The sequence below is a fragment of the Pongo abelii genome, chromosome 9 (genome assembly GCF_028885655.2).
Source record: "Pongo abelii isolate AG06213 chromosome 9, NHGRI_mPonAbe1-v2.0_pri, whole genome shotgun sequence".
Lineage (NCBI taxonomy): Eukaryota > Metazoa > Chordata > Mammalia > Primates > Hominidae > Pongo > Pongo abelii.
Window position 1 is genome coordinate 115433836 of NC_071994.2, and position 25270 is coordinate 115459105.

At 44.9% G+C, this 25270-nt stretch overlaps 1 long non-coding RNA gene across 3 annotated transcripts in view; it reads left to right on the forward strand.

Annotated features, from left to right (window-relative positions):
- Positions 1-18130: 18130 nt before the first annotated feature.
- The window catches only part of LOC112135472 (uncharacterized), a 52644-nt gene continuing 45504 nt past the window's right edge, over positions 18131-25270 (forward strand). For all 3 annotated transcript variants that reach the window (XR_010135551.1, XR_008511384.2, XR_008511385.1), the window contains exons 1-4: positions 18131-18365; positions 19175-19260; positions 20387-20592; positions 21548-21676. This is a non-coding gene — a long non-coding RNA (uncharacterized LOC112135472). The remainder of the gene's footprint in view (positions 18366-19174; positions 19261-20386; positions 20593-21547; positions 21677-25270) is intronic.

The window sequence follows — 25270 nt, forward strand, 5'->3', positions numbered from 1 at the left end:
TATGTGACTAACAAACATATGAAAAAAAGCTCAACATCACGGATCATTAGAGAAATGCAAATCAAAACCACAATGAGATACCATCTCGTGCCAGTCAGAATGGCAATTATTAAAACGTCAAGAAACAATAGGTTCTGGCAAGGCTGTGCAGAAATAGGAAATCTTTTGCACTGTTGATGGGAATATAAATTAGCTCAACCATTGCAAAAGACAGTGTGGCAATTCCTCAAAGACCTAGAACCAGAAATACCATCTGATCCAGCAATCCCATTACTGGGTATATACCCAAAGGAATAGAAATCATTCTATTATAAAGATACATGCACTTGTATGTTCATTGCAGCACTATACACAATAGAAAAGACAGGGAATCAACCCAAATGCCCATCGATGATTGACTGGCTAAAGAATATATAGTACATATACACCATGGAATACTATGCAGCCATACAAAGAAATGAGGTTATGTCCTTTGCAGGGACATGGATGGAGCTGGAAGCCATTATCCTCAGCAAACTAACACAGGAACAGAAAACCAAACACCGCATGTTCTCACTTATAAGTGGGAGCTGAACAATGAGAATACATGGACACAGGGAGGGGAACAACATACACTGGGGCCTGTCAGGGGGTCAGAGGGAGGGAGAGCACCAGGATAAATAGCTAATAACATGGGAGGCTTAATATGTAGGTGATGGGTTTATAGGTGCAGCAAACCGCCATGGCACACATTTACCATGTAACCAAGCTGCACATCCTGCACATGTATCTTGGGACCTACAATAAAATAAAACATATTAGTTCTTATACTTTCTAGAAAATGGTTATACAGACCCTCTCAAAAAATGTACCCCGTTATATGGTTTCAGTAAGGGGCAACAGGGTCTTAAAGCAGGAGAGTGACATGGCCACATCTGGGGTTAGATAGATCAACTTAGTGATTATGTGGGGGAATGGATTCTGAGAAGGAAAATCTGGAATCCAATTAGGAGGCTGTTGGAATTGTCTAGGTGAGAAGTGATGATGAATTATTACAAAATAGTCAGCAAGTGTAGAGCTGCAGGGAAGGGGACAGATTATAAAAAGGCAATAAAAAGGGTAAATCTTAGAGGTAGATTGCTGGAGAGAGGATGGAGTTAAGGATGACTCCAGGTCCCTGGTTTGCCTGGGTGACTGATGGTGCCATTGACAAAGATGAGGATCACAGGCAGAGCTGGACTGGGGGCAGGGTGGAGATGGTGAGTTCAGTCGAGACAGCTCTGGTTTGAGGTGCCTGTGGGATGTCCTATTGGAGCTGTCTAGCTGTCTATGCAAATCTGATGTTCAGGGAGCCCAGGCTAGGGGTATTGACTTGGGAGTTATCAGAATATAGGTGGCAATGAAAAATCCAATCATGGATGCTATTGTCCAAGAACACTGTGTAGAATGTGAAAAGCAGTAGTTTAAAGACTGGACAGCAGGGAATCTTGATGATTAAGTGGTGAGTATAAGAGGTGTTCAAGGGACCCACAATGACAAATAGAGAGTAGCATCACAGTCACTAGGGACTAGGCAGTTTCAAGACAGAGAGGGTGAGCAATAGGGTCAAATGCAACAGTAAGAAAGGCATAGAACATTACCTACTGGATTTAGCAATGGAGAAGTGTTGATGCTTTTTGACTAAGGAGTGCTGAATACAAGATCCGAGATTGTAGTGGGTTGAATTGGGAAGGAGAGATGAGCAAGTGGAAGAGGAAGTATACGATTTAGTGGAGAAGGAAGGAGGCAAATAAGATAGGAACTTGGGGCAAGGGGGGTGTGGGAGAATGAGTGGTCTCCATGGCGGGCAACAGAGAAGTGGCCAGGCTGCCATTTGTGTAGTTTGTGTACTGTCTGAGGAGGGGAGTGGCCGAAATCCAGTCCTTTACTCCATGCTGGATTCTCAGGGTCTGGGTTGCTCGGGACACCCATTGTGACCTTCCCACCCAGAGAGGCTGCCTTTTTCTAATTTGCCCAGGGCACCATAAAGACTGGAGGTGGCCCTGGAAAGTGGTGTCCTCAGCTGAAAGTTGGGTTTCATCTACGCTCATAAGGGAAAGGAAAGAGTGGAAGATGTAGGGGAGCTCACTCAGCAGTGGAAGTTCTAAGTGGCAGAGAGGGAAGGTTTGCGATGGAGAGAATAGTGAGAACGGGAGGAGGAGGTTGGAGGAATGTTCTATGGAGGACGAATGGTGAGAGGGGCTTTCTCTGAGGACAATGGTTGTGGTGTGACTAGACTGGCTGGTCCCAAGGGTCCAAAGGGAAGCCACTAGCCTATTAGGGCCAGGCTGGATCGTACAGGTTCTGGATCTGTAGGTCAGAGGGAGGGGGTCCAGGAACATGCATTTTTTTTTTTTTTTTGAGATAAGGTTACACTCTATGGCTCAGGATGGAGTACGGTGATGCAATCACAGCTCACTGCATCCTCGACCTCCCCGGATTCAGGTGATCCTCCTGCCTCAGCCTTCCTATAGCTGGGACTATAGTTGTGCACCACCACACCTGGCCAGTTTTTGTATTTTTTGTAGAGATGGGATTTCATCATGTTGCCCAGGCAGGTCTTGAACTCCTGGGCTTAAGTGACCTACCCGCCTTGGCCTCCCAAAGTTCTGGGATTACAGGCATGAGCCACCGCACCCAGCCAGGAACACGCATTTTTAATAAGCATCCTGTGACAGGGATGCAGATGCTGAAGACCCCACAATATGCTTATTTAAAATGCATGTTCCTGGACCCCACTCCAGATTTAGGAGCCATAACTTTTTATGTCATTTTAACCAGCTCCAAGGTGATTCTTATGTGCCCTCAAGTTTGAGATCCCTGCCTGGAAGTCTTCGTGGTCTTGGGCACATAGTGCTAGGTGGCATTCACTGAGGTAATGTAGGTACAACACCTAGTACAGGGTCTGTCTGGTCAATGACAGTTATAATGCACACTGGGACTCTTGGTGACATTGGTGGCTTACAGGAGGGTATGCAGGTCCAGTTCATTCCAGTAAGAGACTCTGATTATTAGCCGATGCACACAGCATCCAGAGGATGGGGGAAATATTTCTTCACTTTTCCCCTTGTACTCCTTCTCGGTCACACCTCTGGGGGGCTGTCTTGCTCTGGTCTCCCTTCCTCTTATGCAGTCCTCTTCATCTTTCATATCTGCCGGCCTTTCTGGGTCCTACTGCAGTTCTGAAGGGGAGGATCATCCTGGGAGGTCTGTGTGTGCCCGGGGAGCTCAGGCCCCTCAGTATCTTTGGTGTAGACCGTGAACAAGACACACAGCAATGACTACCTCTCCTGGCACCTTCAACACTATTTTGTGAACAGTTTATCTCTTTTCTCGTCTTTTTCTCTGTCTTACTGATGGCTCCTCAGAAGCGAGTAGAGGGGAAAAGGAAAGAAAGGGGTGACGGGATGAAGTCCTTTCTGCTCCCATTATCGTTCAGATTGAGATTGAATCAGTCATGTAAATGAACGGGCAGATGGACATCCTGCATACCAACCTTATGTATTATTATTATTATTATTTATTTATTTTTTTTGTAGAGGTGGGGTCTCCCTACGTTGCCCAGGAGCCAAGATCATGACTTATTTGGGCTAATGTCAGTTCCTTTCTTCTCTAACCATTCACAGTTAAAGACATTGATTACCTCCTCCCATAAACCTAGGCTAGCTCTAAGTTTTTTTTTTTTTCTTTGAGACAGGGTCTTGCTCTGCAGCTCTGTCTCAAAGCCTGAAGTGTAGTAGTAGTGAAATCACAGGTCACTGCAGCCTTGAATTTCTGGGCCTAAGGGATGCACTTGCCTCGGCTTCTTAAAGCACTGGGATTGTACTTAGATTTTAAGTCGGGTTTAAATCCTACCTTTGGTAGCCAGTCCTTCCCATTTCCTCCAGGGCACATGAATCTGAAGCTCTTGAAATTCTAATCAGTGGCACAGTAGTCAGAGTTTGAATTAAGCAAATGTTTATTGAGCTGTGCTGGTTCTAGATGCTTTGGGCAGTCCACATAAAAGACTAGTAAATGGAAAACTCAGGAAATGTCAGTGGTGTTGAGACATCCCTTAGAGAAAGGAGAAAGGAGACCTAGGAGGGGCTGGTGTAAAACCTCTCTGAGCAAGGCGAGAGGGAGAGAGCCAGAGAGAGGGCTGGAAAAATCACAGCAGGTAAAAAAGAAAAATGAGAAGGCAACTGCAAGTGAAATGAACTTGGTGAGCTTATGTGTGAATGGCCAGGTTTCTAAGCCACGGGAATCAGATCAGGTGGCGGGTGATGATCTTACGACCTGTGGATCCTGGAAGGGCAGGGAGGAGAGGTGAACATCAGTAAGTGAGGAGAAACAGTAAGCAAACAAAAAAAAAAAACCAAACAAAACCAAAACCCTTGAATCAGTCATGTAAATGAACAGTCAGATAAACATCCTGTGTACTGACATAACCAAGGGTCGCAGCGCGTGCCCTAACTATCAGACTTTGACAGTTTCAGGGAGTGTGGCTGGTTATTGAATCCAACCAATAAATGAATGCTGTTAATGTTAACTTAACGTATATGCCTATGACCTTGTACCTGAGTACTGGCCCTGTGTTTCTGATGCCTGCAGGGGGTGGGCGGTAGGGAGTGGCTAGGGGATGTGGCAACCTGTCACTAACCCTCGATCATGAGGTAAGAATTGGAAAATCATTCCATCATTCCAGGATGTCCGTCCATCATTCCAGGATGTCCATTTGACCGTTGAGTAAGAGCCCATCTCTGCCCTCTGGAGCTCCCATGTGATCCAGGAAGAGAGGTATGTGAAGAAGCCACAGTGGTTTGAGGTTTACTGAGCAGGCCATAAAAGGAGGTGGAAGCTCCGTTCCATGAAAGAACAGATAAAGAGGAATTAGGCTCAAAACACCTTCTTGTGTTGGTTTTTCCCTTCCTCAACTAGATTTTGGGTTCTTGGAGGATAAATGTTGCACCTTCTTTTGTCTCTCCTATGACACTTAGCATGTCTGGTATCTTGGAGCATACAGCAGGTGCTCAATAGTTGCTTGTACTTACTCATTTGAATGCCTACAGGGCATGTAACATGCCTTGCAGATGTTAGGTATTTGGTTTTTGTTAAATAAATGAAATTGATATTCTCTCCTTTTTATCCCATTTCTTCATTTTCCTCCTGTCTTCCAAGGATTTGTATATACGTGCTTATTAAAATGAATCACGAAGTGGTTGATGACTTTAGAACAAAATTTAACTACATTAACAATCAAGACATTTCACCTATAACATCAGCTAAGATTAATAAAAATGAGATCACTTGCAACATTAATGAGGTTGCAGGCAAATGGAACTTTTATAAATTGTTAAAGGGAGAATAATTGAGCTTTTTGGAGGGCAATTTGACACTGTTTGTCAATAGCCTTAAGAAAGTGCATACCCATCCTGGCTAACACGGTGAAACCTCGTTTCTACTAAAAATTCAAAAAATTAGCCAGGCACGGTGGCGGGCGCCTGTAGTCCCAGCTACTTGGGAGGCTGAGGCAGGAGAATGGCATGAACCCAGGAGGTGGAGGTTGCAGTGAGCCGAGACCATGCTACTGCACTCCAGCCTGGGCAACAGAGCGAGACTCTGTCTCAAAACAAAAAAACAAAAAAAGCAAAAAAAGAAAGTGCATACCCTTTGATCAGGATGTTCAACGTTTTTATCTTAAAGATGATTACTGCTGAGTGGAAACAATTATATGGAAGGAAGATAATCACAGCATTGTCTATGACAGTGAAAATTGAAAACATCTTAAATGCTAGCCAGTAAGGGATTATGTGATTAATACCTTGAACCACTTATAGTAATGTGTTAGAAAAGTAACTGAAAAATGGGAACATGTTAAAAATAAGTTAAAAAAAAATAAAGTCACAAGACAATGTAGACCGTTCAGGAAGCTGGTATGGTAGGAATTCTGCTCTATTCCTCAGAGTTATGTGGCCTCAGGCAGGTTGCTTGACTTTTTGTTGCACAGAAATTTTCTTTTCAGTAAATTGGAGACATTGGTGTCTGCCCTGCAGGTTGCTATAAAGATTGGTGAGATGTTTGTATAGCACTTAGTCCTGTGTCTGACAGGTAGTAGATGTTCAGTTAGCAGTGAATATTGTTACCCAATTTCTGTAAAAAAAAAAACCCTCATATTTATATTAGCACAGTAAAAGAAAGATCACTGGAAATTACAGCAAACGTTAGCAGTGTTGTCTCTAACTGGTGACATTGCAGTCATTTTTATTTCCTTCTTTGAGTTTTTCCCTTTTACTAATGAACATAGATTAATATTACAACCAGAAATTAAATACTGTACTTAGAAAAGAAATGGTGCTAGGCTTGTATTAAAAATGAAAGAATTAAAGAGATGAATTACTGATTCATTTCTTTTAGAATGATAATCTTACCTGGGTTATCAAAGATAACCTTATCTTAGGGATGATCTGTTTAATATTATTTTACTGTTGGGGAAACAGAAGCTCTGAGAAGGAAAGTGACTTGTCTAAAGTAATAAATCAATTAATAGCAGGTTTCACATTCCTTGAACCAGTACTTTTTCAATCTACTAGTCTCTCTTTGAAGACATGGGGCTCAAGGGAGGGGCTGCTTCAGTCCCAGATAGGCCCCAAACCACTAGCGTCGCCAGTAGAATGTCCCTTCCTGACTCTCCCAGGAAGCAACTTTTGCTTCTTTTCCCCTCCAAGGCAGTACAGTGCTAACCTAGGAGAAAAGGGTCATGGGGACCTGCACACGTGTTCTTGGTCCTCTCTGTGAGTGGACCCCAAGGGGTGCTCCCCAGCAGGCCAGCGGCATGTGCTATTTGGACATTCACCCTGTGTGGATGACAGCATTATGCTTCCTTTTTCTCGTATCAGCCTCAATGTATGCATGTATGTCACGCTGCTTCTGAAAACTGATTTTGTCTGGATTGATTCATGTTCAGAGTGTTGGTGCTGCTGGCTGCTAGGCTTAGCATGAGGTTCTTCCTGTGTTTTGTGATTTTGGATTTGCAGGCTCATGTGGAATGGGAGGCTTTTGGATTTTTTCTTCTTTCTCTTCTGATTGTTCAACTGCACCTGTCTAGAGGTTTTGCAGTTGCTTCCTCCTGTCCCTCTGAACCCCAGGTCTAGAAACGCCTCATGAAGGTGGCTGGTGACAGGAGATACTGGAGACAGCACAGTGGGTGGCTTGGCTCAGTTCCTGGAAGGGAGGCTTTGTCCTTCCCCTCCCCGGGTCCATGGCTCCCCAGGGATTTGTAACCCCAGGTAGCACTGGACAGCCGTCCTGGAGCTTCAGCCTTGCTCACTGCTTTGGGTTTATCTTCCTTTTCTGATCCAAAGAGATATTCATACATATTTTTTTTCATCCCAACTATATCTTTTTTTTTTTAGAGACAAGTGCTCATTCTGTCCCAAGGCTGGAGTGCATTGGCATAATCAGCTTACTGTAACCTTGAACTCGGTCTCAAGCGATCCTCCCTCCTCAGCCTCCCAAATAGCTAGGACTGCAGGTGTTTGCTACCACACCTGGCTATTTTTTTTTTTTTTTTTTTTGGTAGAGACGGGGCTTTGCTCTGTTGCCTAGGCTGATCTCAAACTCCTGGCCTCAAGTAATCCTCCCGCCTTGGCTTCTCAAAGCACTGGGATTACAGGTGTGAGCCACGGCAGTGGGCAGGAACTATATCTTTTGGTTTTCTCTTTTTATACTTTACGTACTATTGCAATGTGTTTGGAATAGCGGAGGTGCAACCAATCCAGGTTCATTGTGCTATCCCGACCTAACAGGTGGTCTTTTGGTTGAGGGTGGGCACTTGGCTCTCAGGGATTGGTTCTGAAACCTCAGTGGTAAGGCGTCTTCCAGAGCAGCGGCGCACCCTGGTGGCACGCGGTAGGATGGCCGGCAAAGAAGCACTCGGCGTGGGCGGGGCGGGGCGGGGCGGGGCGGGGCGGGGCGGGTGGGGGTCGCAAGGCCACTTCTTCCTGCAGGTTCTCAGAGATGGAAGGGGTCTTAGAGGCGGTGAGACCAACTGCCCACACAGTATGGTCGCCCATCTATGCCACACCCACAGATAGTCAGTGTCAGCTGGATCCACTCCACAATTTGGTCAGCTGTGTTTCCAAGGAGCCCTTCTTGTACTGAGTGGTTTCTCCTTGTAGCTCTCAGCCATGGGCCCTAGTTCCGCCATTTGAAGCCGCGCATAGCAAATGTGGCCCTTCTTCGTATTCTCTCAGCTGTTTGAGGGCAGCATTAGACATTTCTTTTTCCGGCTCTCTTTCAGCCGGCCCCTCCAGACGATGGTCATTCCTGTTGCCTTGGTCCGCAGGAACGATGGGTTATGCATGAACTTTGTAGAACATGGTCTTGTCTTCACCAACGCGGAGGAGATCCCGTTCGGTTCCAGAGAGGATGCTGCCTCATCTCGTCTCTAAAAGAGGAGGAAGGTGAGCAGGTCCCTTCACGTTCTCTGGTCTCAGCTGAGAACTCTCCCTCGAAGTAGCGGGCCGTGAAATGTTTCACAAGGTAGCATCTCCCTCTAGTGGCCACCATGGTCTATTTCAAGATGCTTTCCTCCCTTCCCCTAGCCCTCGCTTCTCAAGGGTTTTTTTTCCCCCCACCTCAAAAAGATCCACTGAGATGTGACAGGGTGAGCTGTAGATTGCAAAGTCCCCTATCTCGCCTTCTGACTAAAATGAACTGATTCTGCAATGGTGACTGGTGAGACAGAACTCAGATTCAATTTCTGTGTTTCTCATGATTATCCTAAGGCAAAATTTGCAAATGGTTATACACGTTAATTAGTATTATTCCCAGAAACTCTAGAATAATTGTTCTTCTTTTAGGTGGTTTCCTTATTGATTGGCTTTCTGTGTGTGTGTGACTTTCTCTGTTCATCTCTACTTGCTAATGGTTGAATTGAGGTTTGTTTTATTTTTTATTTATTTATTTTTTTAGACAGGGTCTCACTTTGTCATCCAGGCTGGAGTGCAGTTGCATGATCTTGGCTTATTGCAGCCTTGACCTCCTGGGCTCCAGCGATCATTCCACTTTCCACCTCAGCCCCCCAAATAGCTGGGACTACAGGCATGTGCCACCACACCTGGGTAATTGTTTTCATTTTTTGTAGAGATGGGGTTTTGCCATGTTGCCCAGGCTGGTCTGGAACTCCTGAACTCAAGCGATCTGCCTGCCTCGCCCTCCCAAAGTGCTGGGATTACAGGTGTGAGCCACCGTGCCCGGCTGGGTTCTTTAAGCTGCAATAAGCAGATGCCTTCACACACCAGTTCAAGTGAAGTTGGGGAGGTAGTTGGAAGGAGAAGGGAGCAACAAGGGAGCAAGAATGTCCACAGAGCCTGCATTTGGATCTGAGGTTACACTCCAGCAGGAGTCCTGGATCTTTGCTCTGGCTCTCCCCCAGTAAGGCGACCTGGCTTCTGTGAGCATGTCCTCCATTCTCCACTTGCCACTGGCAGCTCCCTTGCCTTGTTTTCTGCACCTGCCTTTTTCCTGCATCACGGCCTCTGCTGATTCATAACTTTGGTTTACCCCTCACTCACTGTGGTCCCTTCAGCCTCTCTCCACTCGCTGCACTCCATGACATTTCAGCCTTGGCTCCCGCCACCAACGGACTGATTTTCTTGACATTTTCCAGTTTTGCTTTCTGAGATAGAAATCTAATTGATGTGCCCTTCCCCCTTTTCAGGTGCTGGGCCACATCAAAAGTCTCTAGCCAGCCAATGAATGAGCCGTTTGGGAGTCTGCTTCCTGTTGCAATTAGCTGGGCAGGGGAGAGTGTGCCATAAAACAGAACTGCCCTGCTGGGGAGTACCTGTGGCAGGGGATGAGGGCAGGTGGTTTCCTTTAAATGGGGATGTAGGTGCAGCACATTATAGAGCTATCCCATCTGGGAGCTCACATGTAGCAGCTGTGAGTTGGAGCCCTTGTCTGGGAGCTGGGTGATTTGGTCTGCATTGAAGGGGGCTGGGAGCTCCCAACAGCATGGAAGTTTCAGGACATCTTGTGGTGGGATTCATCTTCTCCATTTGTCCTGCTGTGTTTCTCATTTTCATTGTATGGTCAATTTCAAGGAGAGGCACAAAGAATGGCTTGTGTGCCCCTGAGAGGGGTGTCATCAGGACTTACTTTGTGGACAGATTGGTTGGGTGATGAGGTCCAATGTCATATTAAGGCAGAGGAGCTAGGGAGTGGGGATGGCAGCCTACAGCTGGTCAACAGGGCAAATTTGGTTGAATTTGGAAAATGGTACCATTTCTTTCAGACACGCCACTGACATCTTCTAGAAAACTGCTGTAGGAACTAGAAAAACCTATGATGACCATGATGTGAAAGGAGCCCAACAGTTGTGCAATGCAAAACTTGCAATGCTGTTAGTAGCTGCCTTATACCAGGATCAAGCTGCACACCACGTCCATCTCAGCCTGCCTTGCATCTGCGAGTGTCCTGCAGAGATCTCCTGTGGCCACTCAATAGGAGCCCCTCATATGCCTTCCATTCAGAGGACACAGATGCATAGATTTGGGGATATAGAAAACTTTGGGGGTAAAAGTGGTAGAAAATGAGCATTTCTTGAGCATTTTTATATGCTGGGGCTATGCTAACTATTTTACTTACATTGTTCATATTTTTGCATGAAAGCTGTGTTGTAACCGCTACTACTTTCATTTTACAGCTAAGAAAAGTAGGTGCTGAGGTTCAGCTGCAGCTGCTGCTTTGGGCTGCACAAATTGCATATTTGCAATCAGGAAATGCTATTCACCTGTAATTCAAGTGACCATGTTGGTTACAAGGGGAGCCGGTATATCACTTGCCCAAGTTACATGGTGAAGGAGGAGCAGAGCTGGAATTCATACCCAGTCTGAATGACTCCAAAGCCCATGTTCTCTCTGCTACACAAGTCTTTTGAAGACCCCACGGGAGTAAAAAGTGACCAAACTTAGTTTTTTTTTTCTTTCTTAAAGTTCCATTCATGTATTCTGAAATCAAATGCAGGAAACATGGAATTTTATCCACAATGACAGCAACCTCTTAGAAGGAAAAGTGAGCATCTACTATGTGTGATACCTGTGACTGTCCCAGGTGTTGGGCTATAAGTCCAGCGAAGGCTACATGGGCTGGATTGTGACCAGAACAGCACCATTTGATGAAATTAATCTGGGAACTGGACTTAGTTTCCAAGTTAAAGGTTCTCCACCCCACAGAAATCTGGTTTTAGTTGGTCTGATGAGGGACTCAGCATTTCAGTATTTCAAAGGTCCCTTGGTGATTCTAATGCACAGCCGGGATTGAAAGCCACAGATCTAGTCCAGCCCTTGATTGAGAAGCAGGTGTCAAGGTCACTCAGCTGGTTAGTGTAGCTGTTGAGTGTGGGCTGGTCCCTCATTGGATTTGCTGTTGTGCTTGAAGGGCAGGGGAGGGGGATGCAAAAAGTGGAAAGAAAGAAGTGATTAAGCTGTTGGAACAAAGAGAAAGGCCCCATTTGTCTCTACTAGGTGATGTGGAGGGAGGCCCTGAGGACACTTTCTTATTCACTGGGAGTGCCCAGTACCTGCTCGGAACCACCAACTCATATTAAGTTGATTCTTAGAGGGTATTATCATCATAGTCATCCCTCAGTGTCCACAGGGGATTGATTTCGGGACATACTCCCTGCCTGCAGATACCAAAATCCATAGATGCTCAAGTCCCTGATATGAAATGGTGTGGTATTTGCATATAACCTACAATTCTCTCATATACTTTAAATCATCTCCAGACCACTTATAATACCTGATGCAATGTAAATAGCTTTTTTAGTGGGTTTTTAATTTGTATTTTCTTTTTCTTTTTCGAGACGGAGTTTCGCTCTTGTTGCCTAGGCTGGAGTGCAGTGGTGCGATCTTGGCTCACTGCAACCTCCGCCTCCTGGGTTCAAGCGATTCTTCTGCCTCAGCCTCCCTAGTAGCTGGGATTACAGGTGTGCGCCACCACGCCCAGCTAATCTTTGCATTTTTAGTAGAGACAGGGTTTCTCTATATTGGTCAGGCTGGTCTCAAACTCCCGACCCCAAGGTGATCTGCCTGCTTCGGCCTCCCAAAGTGCTGGGATTACAGGCATGAGCCACCATGCCTGGCCTGTGTTTTCTTATTGTTATATATATTTTTGGTTTGTTTGGGAATATTTTCTATCTGCAGTTGGCTAAATCTTCAGATATGGAACCCCAGGATTGGAGGGCTGGCTGTCTTGTGAGCTGAAATCAGATGTGACTCCTGCCAGAAAATTGCCTGCTCTTGTTATTTGTTAGGGTGCGAGGCAAAGCTGTTGTAAGAAAAACATCCAAGAATACAGTGGTTTAAAAAATGTTGTGGATTATTTCTCTCCCTCATTTAGCTTTCTCTGGGAGTAGGTGAGCTCATTGATTCCACAGGGTCACTCAGGAACCCTGCATCATCCCCCAAGACCCGGGGCCGTAGGCTAAGGGGCAGCCACATCTCCCTCAGATTCAGGCTCCAGGGCGCGAAGGTGTCAGCTATTTCTATGGTGGGAGATGACTGACCCTGGCCCTGTGAAGCCGTTGGGCATGAGGTACAAGGCAGGTGGGTCAGGGGCTTTAGGCTGTTCTAGGGCCCACACAGGTTCCTTCTGCCGCCTCCAATTCTTGAGGAAATTCATGGGAGAAGTGTGGTACTGGGGAAGGATGGATCCCATAGTAAGGACTGAGAATTAGGGGTCAGGGCAGGTCTTCCTTAGGTGCCAGAGTGGCAGTGGTGGTGAAAACCGTGGTGGAGGGCAGCCGTGCCTTGCAGATGGTGAGCTCGTGGGTGCCATGGTGGCAGCCTGAGGTGGGGGCCGCAGCGGAGGGACTTCCGCTTCGGGGCTGGCTCCTGAGTCCCTGAAGCTATGCTGCCTCTCAGAGAAGGCTGCAGGACCTGCTGCCACAGCTTGGTGAGAGCTTAGATGATCACAATTTGGGAACTGAATGTAAATGTGGTCTGACTTTGTGGTCTCCAGGGGTGAGATCTACAACATTCTGGTAATGCTTTCATAATCCTCCCCCATTCTCAGGGAGGCCCCTCACACTCTCACTAATGGTGAAAACTCCTTCTGTTTAAAAATTCTTTTTAAAGTTGTCAACTTTCGTCTCTCCTTTTGTGTTTGTGTCTCTTTGTCTATCCCTCCCTCCTTGTTCTCTCTCTCTTTTTTTTTTTTTTTTAGACAGAGTCTTGCTCTGTCACCAGGCTGGAGTGCAGTGGCGCGATCTCAGCTCACTGCAAGCTCCGCCTCCCGGGTTCAAGGGATTCTCCTGCCTCAGCCTCCCGAGTAGCTGGGATTACAGGCATGTGCCACCATGCCCAGCTAATTTTTGTATATTTAGTAGAGACGGGGTTTCACCGTGTTGGCCAGGATGGTCTCAATCTCTTGACCTCGTGATCTGCCCACCTAGGCCTCCCAAAGTGCTGGGATTACAGGCGTGAGCCACCATGCCCGGCCTGTTCTCTGTCTCTTGTATCTCCCCATGACCTTCAGGGTTCAGACACTGGGTCACCTCTCGTTTCCTAAATGTCTGTTCTCTTTCTCGCCTCTCCAAGTTCAGCTGCAGAGCAGCTGCATTCCTCAGCAGGCAGTGGGGAAGACTCTGTCTTTCTCCTGAGCTGCAGTCCCTCTCATCACCGGCTTCAGGTGGTCCCTTTGGGCTCCCACAGCAGTCAAGCCTCCTGCACAGGATTAAAGGGATGCTGGTGCTTCTGAAATAAAGCACCAGGGGCAGAAGCTGATGGCTCAAGCCCAATCCCCAGGTCTCCTGGAGCTGGCTTCCTCGGCAGGCAATCACAGACTTTGCAGGGAGGAGCCATCTCCTTTGTTCTCATGTGTTGCTTCTTTCTTGCTACCCAGGCTCATGTTAATTGCTTTTCTGACATTTTTTCTGGCAAGTGATTTTTGCTGCTGCTTGTGGAGGTGACATGGCAAGCCCACAAGGGAGCGGTAACAATGACCTGATGCAGAGCCGAGGAGGCTGGGGCTCCTATACGGGGTAGAAGATAATGAAGTTGAGTCATGAACAATTTGTACTAAATGGTCAGTGAGACAGGCTCAGAGCCTTCAGAAATGAGAGTAGCCTGTGGCCAAGGCTTTCCTGAGAAGTTGTTCCCTTGGCCTTTGTAGTTCTGGCAGACCACCCTTCCTGCCAGGTGCAGGGACCTCATGATGTGGGAACCTGTGCACGAGGCTAGATGACTTCTAAGGTCTTCCAAGAGCTTGTGAATGTCAGCAGCACAGAGACTAGAACTATGATAATCCTATCTTCCCAACTACCTGTCAGAACATGTAGTCTGGTAATCCAGCAACTCCGTTAGCCCAGATTTATTCCACTTACTCTGTGCCAGGCATGGTGTTAGCTGGAGACATGACAGTAAATAGGTCACAGTTCCCACCTCAGTTCAGCTCACAGCCCGGATGGGAGGCAGGCCCACACTTAGATAATTATAATGCAGCAGGGCGAGTACCAGGATCCAGTGATGTATGGGGGTTATTCTGAGCACAGAGGAGAGGTCTCAGGGGCCAGGACAGGCTTTCTGGAGGTGGCACCAACACTACTGAGTCTTGAATAAGCAGAAGTTATAGCTGGGCCAGGCCAAGGGGAGTATAGAGGTGAGGAGGGAAGAGTTGATTTCTTTTCTTGCCTGAACCACCCTGTTTAAGAGAAACATGGGGAAACCAAGCTATGTGAAGAGGGGAAATTGACAAACACAAATCCCTTGACTTTACGGAACAAATTTTAATCTCCCTTTCTTTGTACGAGGGTCTCCAACTCAGTGTCCAGCCACCCAAGCTCTGGCCTGTGGGGACCCTTCATAGTTCCTCCCAGGGGGTCAAGGCAACCCAGCATTTCCTGGGGGATGCAGATGAGTGTGGCCTGATAATCCTTGCTCCAATCAGCGACTGTCTAAAATGTGGGCGACCTGAGCACCCAGTGACATGCAGAGGTCAGGGTAGGTGCTCATCATGTCCTTGATTGCAGCTGCGTGTGTATTCACCTCTTACCTGTCATGATGATCAACAGGAGCTCGGCAGTTGTAATCAGCAATGAGAGTTACATGTGTCATTAGGTTTACATGGTAACATGGGCCAGGCCAGAAGATATGTCTGCAAGAGGTCTCCTTGGTATGGCCAGCTATGGCCAGAGGAATAATAAAGGCAAGGCCTTCCCAGGTGGGCACCTCTGCTATTTTCTACTGGAGGCAGGGGCTGAGTCCTCGAGTGGAGAAATGCTGATGTGTGCCAGTTTCTCTAAGGACTCTGGGGCTCTATTGGCCCCTAGGCTACATTTCTTGACTTTGCCATTGTTATTATTAGCTTTTCTAGGTGGATAGTGGGATAATGGGAGGCAATGTGGTTAAATTTTTTTTTTTTTAAAAATAGATGTTGGCCGGGTGCGGTAGCTCACACCTGTAATCCTAGCAATTTGGGAAGCCGAGGCTAGTGGATTACCTGAGGTCAGGAGTTTGAGACTAGCCTGGCCAGCATGATGAAACCCTGTCTCTACTAAAAATACAAAAATTAGCCAGTGTAGTGGCTCATGCCTGTAGTCCTAGCCACTTGGGAGGCTGAGGCAGGAGAATCGCTTGAACCCGGGAGGTGGAGGTTGCAGTGAGCCGAGATTGCGCCACTGCACTCCAGCCTGGGTGACAAGGGTGAAACTCCGTCTTAAAAAAAAATGTATTGTGTGTATCGAAGGTATCCAACATGATTTTAATGTGATTTTATGAAAAGCAGCCTTTGCAGTCAAGTAGACATGAACTTGAATCTTAGCTCTGCCACTTCAGCTGTGCAGCTTTGAACACTTAACTTCTTTGAATGTGAGTTTCTCATCTATTAAATGGGGTTAATCATGTCTATTTGTATCTATTTCCAGAGTGTTGTGAAGATCCAAGGGGATAGCACATGTAAAGCACGTTCTTCTTACCTTTTATCTCCCTGAGCTGAGTGTAGTGGCTGCAGTCATTCATTGAACAATTGTTTATTGTCTACTTATTGCTAACCATTGTTCCGGGTTCTGGGGAAACAGTAATGAACAAAAGTCTCTGTTCTCACCAAGTTCACAGTCTGGTGGGGAAGCTTGAAAATAAGTAAGTAAACTAAGCAGGATAACTTCAGATAGTGATAAAAGCTACAGAGAAAAGGAAACAGGCCCATAGGATAGAAGTGATTTGGTGGGAGGCCTGAAGAGGCTTTAGGGAGCACGGTGGTCTTTGAACCAAGACCTGGAGGCCAAGAAGGCACTGGGCTTGCGGAGACCTGAGGAAGAGCGTTCCGGGCAGACAGAAGAGCAAGGGCACAATGTGCTGAGGTGGGAAAGCATTTGGCAAGAAAGAAGATGCTTGCAGGAGGAGCACTGTGAACCCTGGGGAGTGTGGGATGAGGAGAGGAGCAGGAGCAAGTTCCATTCATGTTCCCAAACTCTGTGCTGAGGTGTTCTTGGTTCTGCTGTGGATTCAGAGGGGCTCTTTGGGATACTTGGTTCTGCTGTGGATTCAGAGGGGCTCTTTGGGATATTTTAAAGGCCAAAGGCGACAATCAACTTCTCTTGGGCTCCATGCAAACTACTAAGTAGTGCAGGATAGCTTGCAGACTCAATATTAGATTGCCCTACATTTTTTTTTTTTCCCTTGAGATGGTGTCTTACTCTGTTGCCCAGGCTGGAGTGCAGTGGTGTGATCTCGGCTCACTGCAACCTCTGCCTCCTAGGTTTAAGAGATTCTCCTGCCTCAGCCTCCTGAGTAGCTGAGAATACAGGCACGTGCCACCACGCCCAGCTAATTTTTGTATTTTTAGTAGAGACGGGGTTTCTCTACTACTACCATGTTGGCTGGGCTGGTCTCCAACTCCTGACCTCAAGTGATCCACCTGCCTTGGCCTTTCAAAGTGCTGGGATTACAGGCGTGAGCCACCATGCCCAGCCTGCCCTACATATTTTTTGATAAAACCATATTTTTCTGAAGCTACATTTTCAGTTTTTGTCATTTGCTATGACATAAAACACGTACCATGGGAAAATCAATATAGAATAGGAAATGAGGGCGGCAGTGTCTAATCCAATTCCAAGGTTTGAGAAGTTGCGCAGTGCCCAACAAGCACACACATCCCATTAGTGAGAAGTTGTGGCTAAGAATGAGATAAATTTTTTTTCTAGTTTATATGCATTATTTTTTCTAGTGGCTACTAAGTTGTTAGGACAGAAATACTTCTTACTTGGGTCTAGCTACTTAATACACAGAACAGTTAGGTATTTCTTTAGGCCTAGGGTTACTGTGAAAAAAAGCATTGAAACATTAAGGGCATGATAAACAGACAAGGTTAGAAACTCCGGGGCTAGGTGATGAGCTGTCATGAAATCTTTCTCATTTCAAGCGCGCAACCTTATATTGTTGCCTTTTCATAGACCCAGGGGTGTGTGTTTATGTGCTTGTGTGGATAACCTGAAAAGGTCGTCTAGATTTTGTAACTGGGAGGGTCCCCAACCTGCCTGACCATTAGGATCACCTGGGGGAACTTTGCAAAAATAGTTCCCTGGCCTCTGCCCAGAGGATTCTAATTCAGTGGGTCTGACATTTGAATCTGAGTTCAAAGATCTCTGCTCCAACTCGCATTCTTTCAGGCAGCCAGGATGGCCCAAATGGAGCCGGCCTGCCCAGATTTGGGGGTCCTAGTTGTTATACGTTGTGCCTGGGGCCAGGCTGTGTGGCTTTTTCGGATCCCCAAGACTGGGAAGGGGCGTGGAGCACGTGTCTGTTGGAATCCTGGGGGAGGTCGGTGCTGGAAGCGCTCATCTCCACCTCCAGTCTGGGTGCGCGGCGTGAGTGACTCGAAAGGAAGACGATTCTTTCCGTAGGAAGCCCCTGCCTGGACAGTCACCACCTCCCAGGCCCAGTGGACTCGGACCCGAGCGTCCTCCGTGAGGGTTTCTGGGGCGTGGCGGCTGAGCGCGGTTCTGGCAGACGCGGCCGGGAGGTGGCAGCAGCGGCCCTCTGGCAGCCACGGTGCGTGCCGGGGGGCGGGGACGCGGGCGGCCCCGGGTGGGCGTGGTCCCTCCTGCGGGCGCCTGGGCTGGCCAGGCGGACACCGGAGAGGGGGAGCCGCGGGGACGCAGCGGCAGATTCGGGGTGCTGGCAGCCGCAGCCCACGCCTCCCAGGGATTGCAGGCCTGGGCGCCGGGGTTGGACCAGTGTCCCGGGCATGGCAAGCCCTGGTTTGGTCTGTACCCATGGTTTGTGGCGGGGCAAGACCTTAAGTTGGGTGACACCGAGGTGAGCCACGGTCCTCGGCACCAGATGAGGAACCACTGTCTCAATAAGGTGTGACATGGAAAATGTGTGTGTCTATGTGTGACTTAAAAATATCTCCTTTGCTGACGTCTGACATTTCACTATTAGAGATGCATTCTTTTGTCCTAAAGATTGGTCTCTATTCAAGGCCCTGGGAGGGAGCAGTGCATTAGAACTTGAACTCTTTAGGGTGAGAATGATTTAATCTCATCTTTGTCGGCAAGGGAAGGGTTAGCCCTCAGTGCTCAAGACACAAAGAGGACTGAAGGCGCATTAATTGGTACTTGCTAATCAAGCCTTAGAGACCAGAGCACTCCCTGGGAAATTTACTTTAGAGAGAAATCTCATTGGCCCTGGAGCAGCCCTGTATCCACTCTGTGAATGTTTTAGAGAGGGTTAATGGGGTACTAGTACAGTGTGATTAGTTCAGTTCATTGGATTATCATTTTGTAAAAGAGGCAGCATCTTTACTAGTACCCCAATAAATTATAAAATTATTATCTCCATTTCTGTTCCTTGTACCTTCTTTCTTTGAATTAAGAAAATGGTGTGGTAAGGTACAGTGAACTTTGGAGCCAGAAATTCCTGGCTTGGAGACCACTCTCTGCCATCTGTTGACTGGCTCTGTAATTCTGGAAAACAGCCTTTCTAAACTTCAGTTTTCTCGTCTGTAAAATGGGAAAAATACCGCCTACTTGGATGGTGATTGTGAGCATTAAATTAAATTCTGGAAGGAAAATATCTGGTATTTGTGTACTGATTTCCGGTCTCAGTGCTGTGTGTGTAATGGTTACTGTGAGAGCTTCCCTGCAATCCGAATTTGTGTGTCTCATTCTCAGTGACACCAGTGATGCTGTTAAACAAGGACAATCCGGTTCATGGATTGTGACAACGCCCACTGACATTAAGCGGACCCTGCCGTCAGGTACAGAGGGCACCACAGTGACCAGGAACTGCTGTCCTTTCATACCAGGTTTTAGGAGGCTTTACCAGAAGGAATGGAAAATGCTGGTGGGCAGTAAGATTGAAACAGCATTTGAGGACTGGTTCTGCACAAAACCTTAAATTCTTCAAGGACTTTGACATTTGCTTATTCTTGTAACAAATTAAAACCTATCCTGTGTGTTGGTTAGAGATCTTCAAACTGTAAATACCTTGAGGCAGGAGTGAGGTTTTTATCTTTTAAAGGACAGGCCCCTACTCTCCTACGTAATGAGTTTCTAAAAATGGATGTGAGCACCAATCAATATTTCTCTGGTTGTTAAAGTCAAGAATAAAATGGTATTTTTAAGCTTGCAACTGTGTAGGATGAATTCTGTACACTTTTATTTCCCTCTGTTCTCCTTTCCTATTTGAAAGTTTATTAGTTTGTGGACTTGGGATCAGATTATTCATGCATTATTTTTTGATATTGTATGTCTCTTGGTTCTAGGGTATTTTTGACACATATTCTGTCTTGTAACCATAGTTAAACAATTATTTTAGACCAACTCTCTGTGTGTAATTGGCTTCAACACTCACTGCTAGTCCTTTGACACTGTTTTTTCCATTCTTGAGTAATTTTAAGTCATCACTTGGGCAGTTGAAATATATTTTAAAGTGATTTAAAGAATATGTGAGTGGCAGACATTCTGAGCTCTTTTGATTGTCTGTCTTCAAAAACTAAAACTTATTTGTGAGTAAAATTTTCATCTAAGTGTTTTCCATATCAAAACTCTGTAAGCTACTGCTCCATTGTAGTAGAGACAAAACGGTCAGCACAATTTTCATCCCTCCCTCCCTCCCTCCCTCCCTTCCCTTCCCCTTCCCCTTCCCCTTCTTTCCTTTCTTCCTTCCTTTTTCTTTTGGTCTGAATGTACATAGAAAACACTTAAAAATTTGCTTGTAATTTAAAAACTTGTCAGGATATTTCTGGATTTGAGTGTCTCTTGGTTACTTTTACCTGGAACCTGGTGAACTGAGTCCATTCCTCTGTTTCCCCTTTCTGTACGTTTTTGGAAAGTTTTCTTTAATTATATCTTTAATTATTGTTTCTCTTTTGATTGTTCTAGATTCTTCTGCAGAAACATAACTCTTAGGCTCAATCTCTATTCCTGGTCTTCCACAGCTATCGTCTTCTTTTTAAAGTACTGTATTTTATTGAATCTAAGCTAGTATTTGTTGTAAGAAGCACTATTATTATATGTACAACTAAGGAAGAAAAAATGCTGCCAATTAAACTGTGACATAATGCCATGATTACAGTCCTGTGAAATTGGTAAGTTGCTCACACCATTCTCTCTCTTATTTTGATAGACTTCATCTATTTTGAGGGACTTGGCAGTTGCTCCTGCCTTTGGTTGCATTGTTTGGCATGTGACAGGCAATTCTTTTTGCATGAGTCTCAGTTACAAAACATAACACAGCTTCTACTTAAAGATACCTTCTTTTCTTGGGTCCTGTCAAGCACTTAGTTTTTCTTTAAAAAAAATGAAAAGAATTGCAGTGGTTGGTCCAATAATAGACATTTGCTTCAGTAATATCAAATTACATCCTGCTGCTTGAATTCCACGCCTTTCTGCATATATAATAACTTCTTGTTTCAATGCCAAACCATAGTGTAATCTTTTAAAAGACATTTTAAATGGCAATTAAACTCACATGTAATTGCAACAATGTATACAACTCAATTAAAGTGCTAACAACATGAACAGCTGAGACCAAGTTCACCCATGGCCAGGTCTTGATGACCTCACCATGGCAACTCGCTGGCCCAGGGTGATTTTAAGATGCCAGTGATTGCAAGACTTGGCCTGATTTCAGAAGTGATGATGTGGCAGTGCAGACATCTTAGAATTAAGGAAATAGTTTTAATTCTTGGTTCTCTTTCTTGGCATTCTGAAAGTGTTCCTCCAGTTTGCCATCTATAACACTTCCTTAGTTTTCTGCCATGTCCATTCCACTCATTTACTGCTTCCTATATGAATTTTAATTATTGTTTAATAATTTAATTTTCTTGGGAATATCTTTCTCTTATTACAACCAGTTTCCTTTATATCTTTTCTTGGAGTCCATTGGCCAAATTCTCTTTCATAAGCCTGAAGCCTCTAATATTTACCCTGCGACTGTATTCTAGTTAGTAGAATGTGAATGGAGGTGATGTGTGTGACATATAGGACTTCCCCATAAGAGCCTTTAATGAGTTGTCATCTGTTCTCTTTCCCCCCTTCCAGCTGAGTGCCATGAGAGGACAGTGACAACCTTGGGGCCTCATGGTGAAGGTGGCAGAACCTTTGTTAGCCTGGGTGCTCAGGGTGGACAGCTGCTCTTGCCAACCGGGAACATTGGCCTTGAGCTCTTTTGTAAGTGACGGATAAGCTTTTATTGTACTTCAGCCAAGATACAAACATTGGATGTATTTGTACAGCAGCTAAAGGTACTCTAATAATACGTATTCTGAAATCACCATGTACCCTAAAATATTTTAACAAAATTCTTGCAATATTTGTATGGGAACTACTGGATTTTGCTTTCTTAACCAATTTGCTGTAGCTACTGAAAAAAGAGAATAACTTGGACAATGAAACGATCTCAAATGAGGTAATAAAATCATTACTGAATTTTAACAGTCCCATCATTTCTGCCAAAAAAAAGAAGCAGCTTTAGAATACCATTATTCTCCAGTGGGTGTGTGCTGGTCTGATTTGCTCAGACTTTTGCAGAGGGAAGAACACTTACAAGTAGTAAGGGGCTGAAGTCTGAGTGGATCATATCTGAATATTGTTTAATATTGTTTTGGATGACATATTTTTTAAAACTCCACTCTTTTAGCTAACTGCTTTCTCTTGATATCCTAAAAGTTTTGCTTCACTGTTTATTTTAAAAGAATCACAACTAGGTCTAACATAAACAAGGGAGCCGGCCCCCCATCACACTTTTGTAAGAACCTAAAATGTCATCTCACATGCCAGTCTTTGAAGCTTATCCTGATATCAGTTTAACTCAGCTTGTTTTCTATATCTATATATCTATATGTATTTGTGTGTGTGTGTATATATATATGTGTGTGTATATATATATATGTATATATGTGTATATATACATATATATGTGTATATATATACGTATATATGTGTATATATATACATATGTGTGTATATATACGTATATATACGTGTGTATATATGTGTATATATATATGTGTGTATATATATCTGAAAACCATATATATACACGTATATATACACACATATATACGTGTATATACACACGTATATATACGTATGTATATACACGTGTATATATACACGTATATATACATGTGTATATATATGGTTTTCAGATATATACGTATATATGTGTATATATATGCATATATATGTGTATATATATACGCGTATATATGTGTATATATATACGCGTATATATATATATGGTTTTCAGTTTCAATTTCATACGGCCATATTATGTTTTTATATTATAAATGCCAATTTTAAAACATTTTCTTCTGGTTTCTATAGTAAGTTAACTGTGCTCTTTTTCTTAGTCTTCTGGGTGATGCTCTGTTTCCCTTATTCTCTTATGGTGAATGCTGTTTTTCCATAGGCCTCATGAGGGTTCCCTCCCCTATATCCCCTCTTCCCGCCTGGCACATTGTTTACTTTTAAGCAAGTAGAGCTCCATGGAGCCTTGGTGCTTGCTTGCTAAAAAAGGAAGTGTAGACTGTGTGGATTATCCTTGGCTTTGCTCACTGCCCTATTCCTAGGTCTGTAGCTGAAGGGCAGTTGTGCACAGCTCCCCAGAATTGAAGGGCATTCATCTTGTGCAGCCCTGCTGAACTGGTGTGGGATCTCCCCCTACCTCTTCTGCCTCTTCTCTAACAACCAGAACTGATGGGGGATGTGAAAATCTTACTCTCCAGCACAAACTACCTTTGTGCTTCCTGTAAGGCATGCTGTGTGGAAAAAATGCCTTCCAAAACATGACGTGCCATTGCTAATCCTCTTCCCCTTCCTGCTCTGTGGTTTCCCAGTAATTGCATTCTATGAATGGATGTAGATAGAGGGAGAGGGAATAGTTCTCTGGCTCCTCCAAAGAGTAGCAGTCATAATAGAGAGCCAGGTTTTCATTTGGCTTGGTCCTCGGTCTCTGAACTGGGGGTAGACAGTAGGAGAGAAAGAAAATGTCTGTCATCTTTCGAGACGATTGTGCTGTTCTGTTTTCTAAGGCGAAGCATGGACTGTTTGTCTCAATGCAGCTCGGCTTTAGCAGCTTTATTTAGTTAGTAGGAATTCCTTCTAGATTCTGGTAACAGGTTGTTAGTCTTCATTTTCATTACTGTTGTGAGTTTTTGTCATTTTTCTGTATAATAAATAATTTAGGGAGAAGTTTGGAGATACTTTGTCAGGAACTTCTAGCCAAATGCCGTTTTAAACTCTAAGTGGACCTGATTTTATTTTACTTAAAAAAATTAGGTCTGGGAATGAGTTCAGTTTACTTATTCATCATGTTCTGTTTGCCTTAAACCACTTATGAAGTGTCCATGGGCTCCAAGTTTGCCTTCCAATGCTTTTCTAAATCTCATTGCTGCCTGCACCTTTGGAGGAGGCAGGGTGAGTGAGACCTTTTTTGGTAGCTCGTACCCATGCCAAGCAGTCATCAGATGGTGGGTAATTTCTTTTACCTAGGGTCTCATTCAAGGTTCTTTGGCTGTTAATAATAGAAACCAACTACAGCCAGTTGTGGGGTAGGGGGATGTGGGAAGGGGAAGGAGTACATTGTGATACTGGGATATCTTACAAGATCCCAGGACGATTGGGCCTTTTAAGAGGTGAGACTGGGAGCTCTGAAGCTGTTAGGAGCCCATAGTCCTTGTTCATTCTTTTCCTCTGCATCCATGTAAAAGAAACATTAATTGCAAACAAATTCCTGTACAGGGTATACATGTGACTTTGCTCCTCACATGCGTGGTGTAAAATGGATGCCCCATAGCTCCTGAGTTTTCTTCTTGTTTATCCAAGTAACCAGCTCAGATTAACTAGATGCCTCTAAGTTCTAATTTCAGACTCCCAGGGAGAGAGAGAATTGGATGGGCTTGGGTCACGTGACCACTCTAGTCCAGTCGATATGGATGTCTGTCTGTGTATGAGACGGTACAAGCATGACTACTGGCAGTTGTCAGAGAAAGGGGCTTATCGTGAACTTGGTAAGTCCCTGCCACTCTTGGCTTTTGGAATCAAACCCCCTAGACCCAATCCTAAGGGGAGCAGGAGTTCCTGGCCATGTGTTCCTTGGGCAGAGTGGAGCACTCATCTTCCCATTGTGCTGTGCGGTCTTGGGGGGCTCTCGTGAAGAACTGTTGAGTAATTTATAAGACCGCACACCTGCATCTCCAGCTGACTCCCATTACATTTTCCTTGGCCTTGTTCCCACTCCTCTCTAATCAGAAAGACTCTTTAATGAGAGATCCCCATTTTGCAAACTTTCTTTCTAGCAGAGACATTATTTGGAAACCAAAGTCTTCCTTCAGTTCCAAAGCAGGACCAATCAAAGTGGACGTGGCCCTTCTGCCACCGTTACTTTTTTCTATGCAGGTAGAAATGGAAATAGGTTTTTCATAGATACATGCAATGGCATTCCGCTGAAGTTAGCAATGTAGGGAGAGCACTGGCCTAGGGGTCAGAAGTTCAGATTTTGTTCTTGACACTGCCTTTCATGTAAAACTTCAAGACTTTGGGCAATTTTACAAATCAACCCAAATATCAGTTTTTAAATTAGTAAAATGGGGATAATATTTTCTTTGTTTATCATCTTATCAAGTGCTTTAAATATGATCAAATTTCTATAAATATAAGACATTCTTTATTACATGCCTTTGCATGGACTATTCATCACTTTCTAACAAAATTCCAATGGTTAATAGAGATATGAGGTTTGACAGCAGCAGGAGAGGTGGG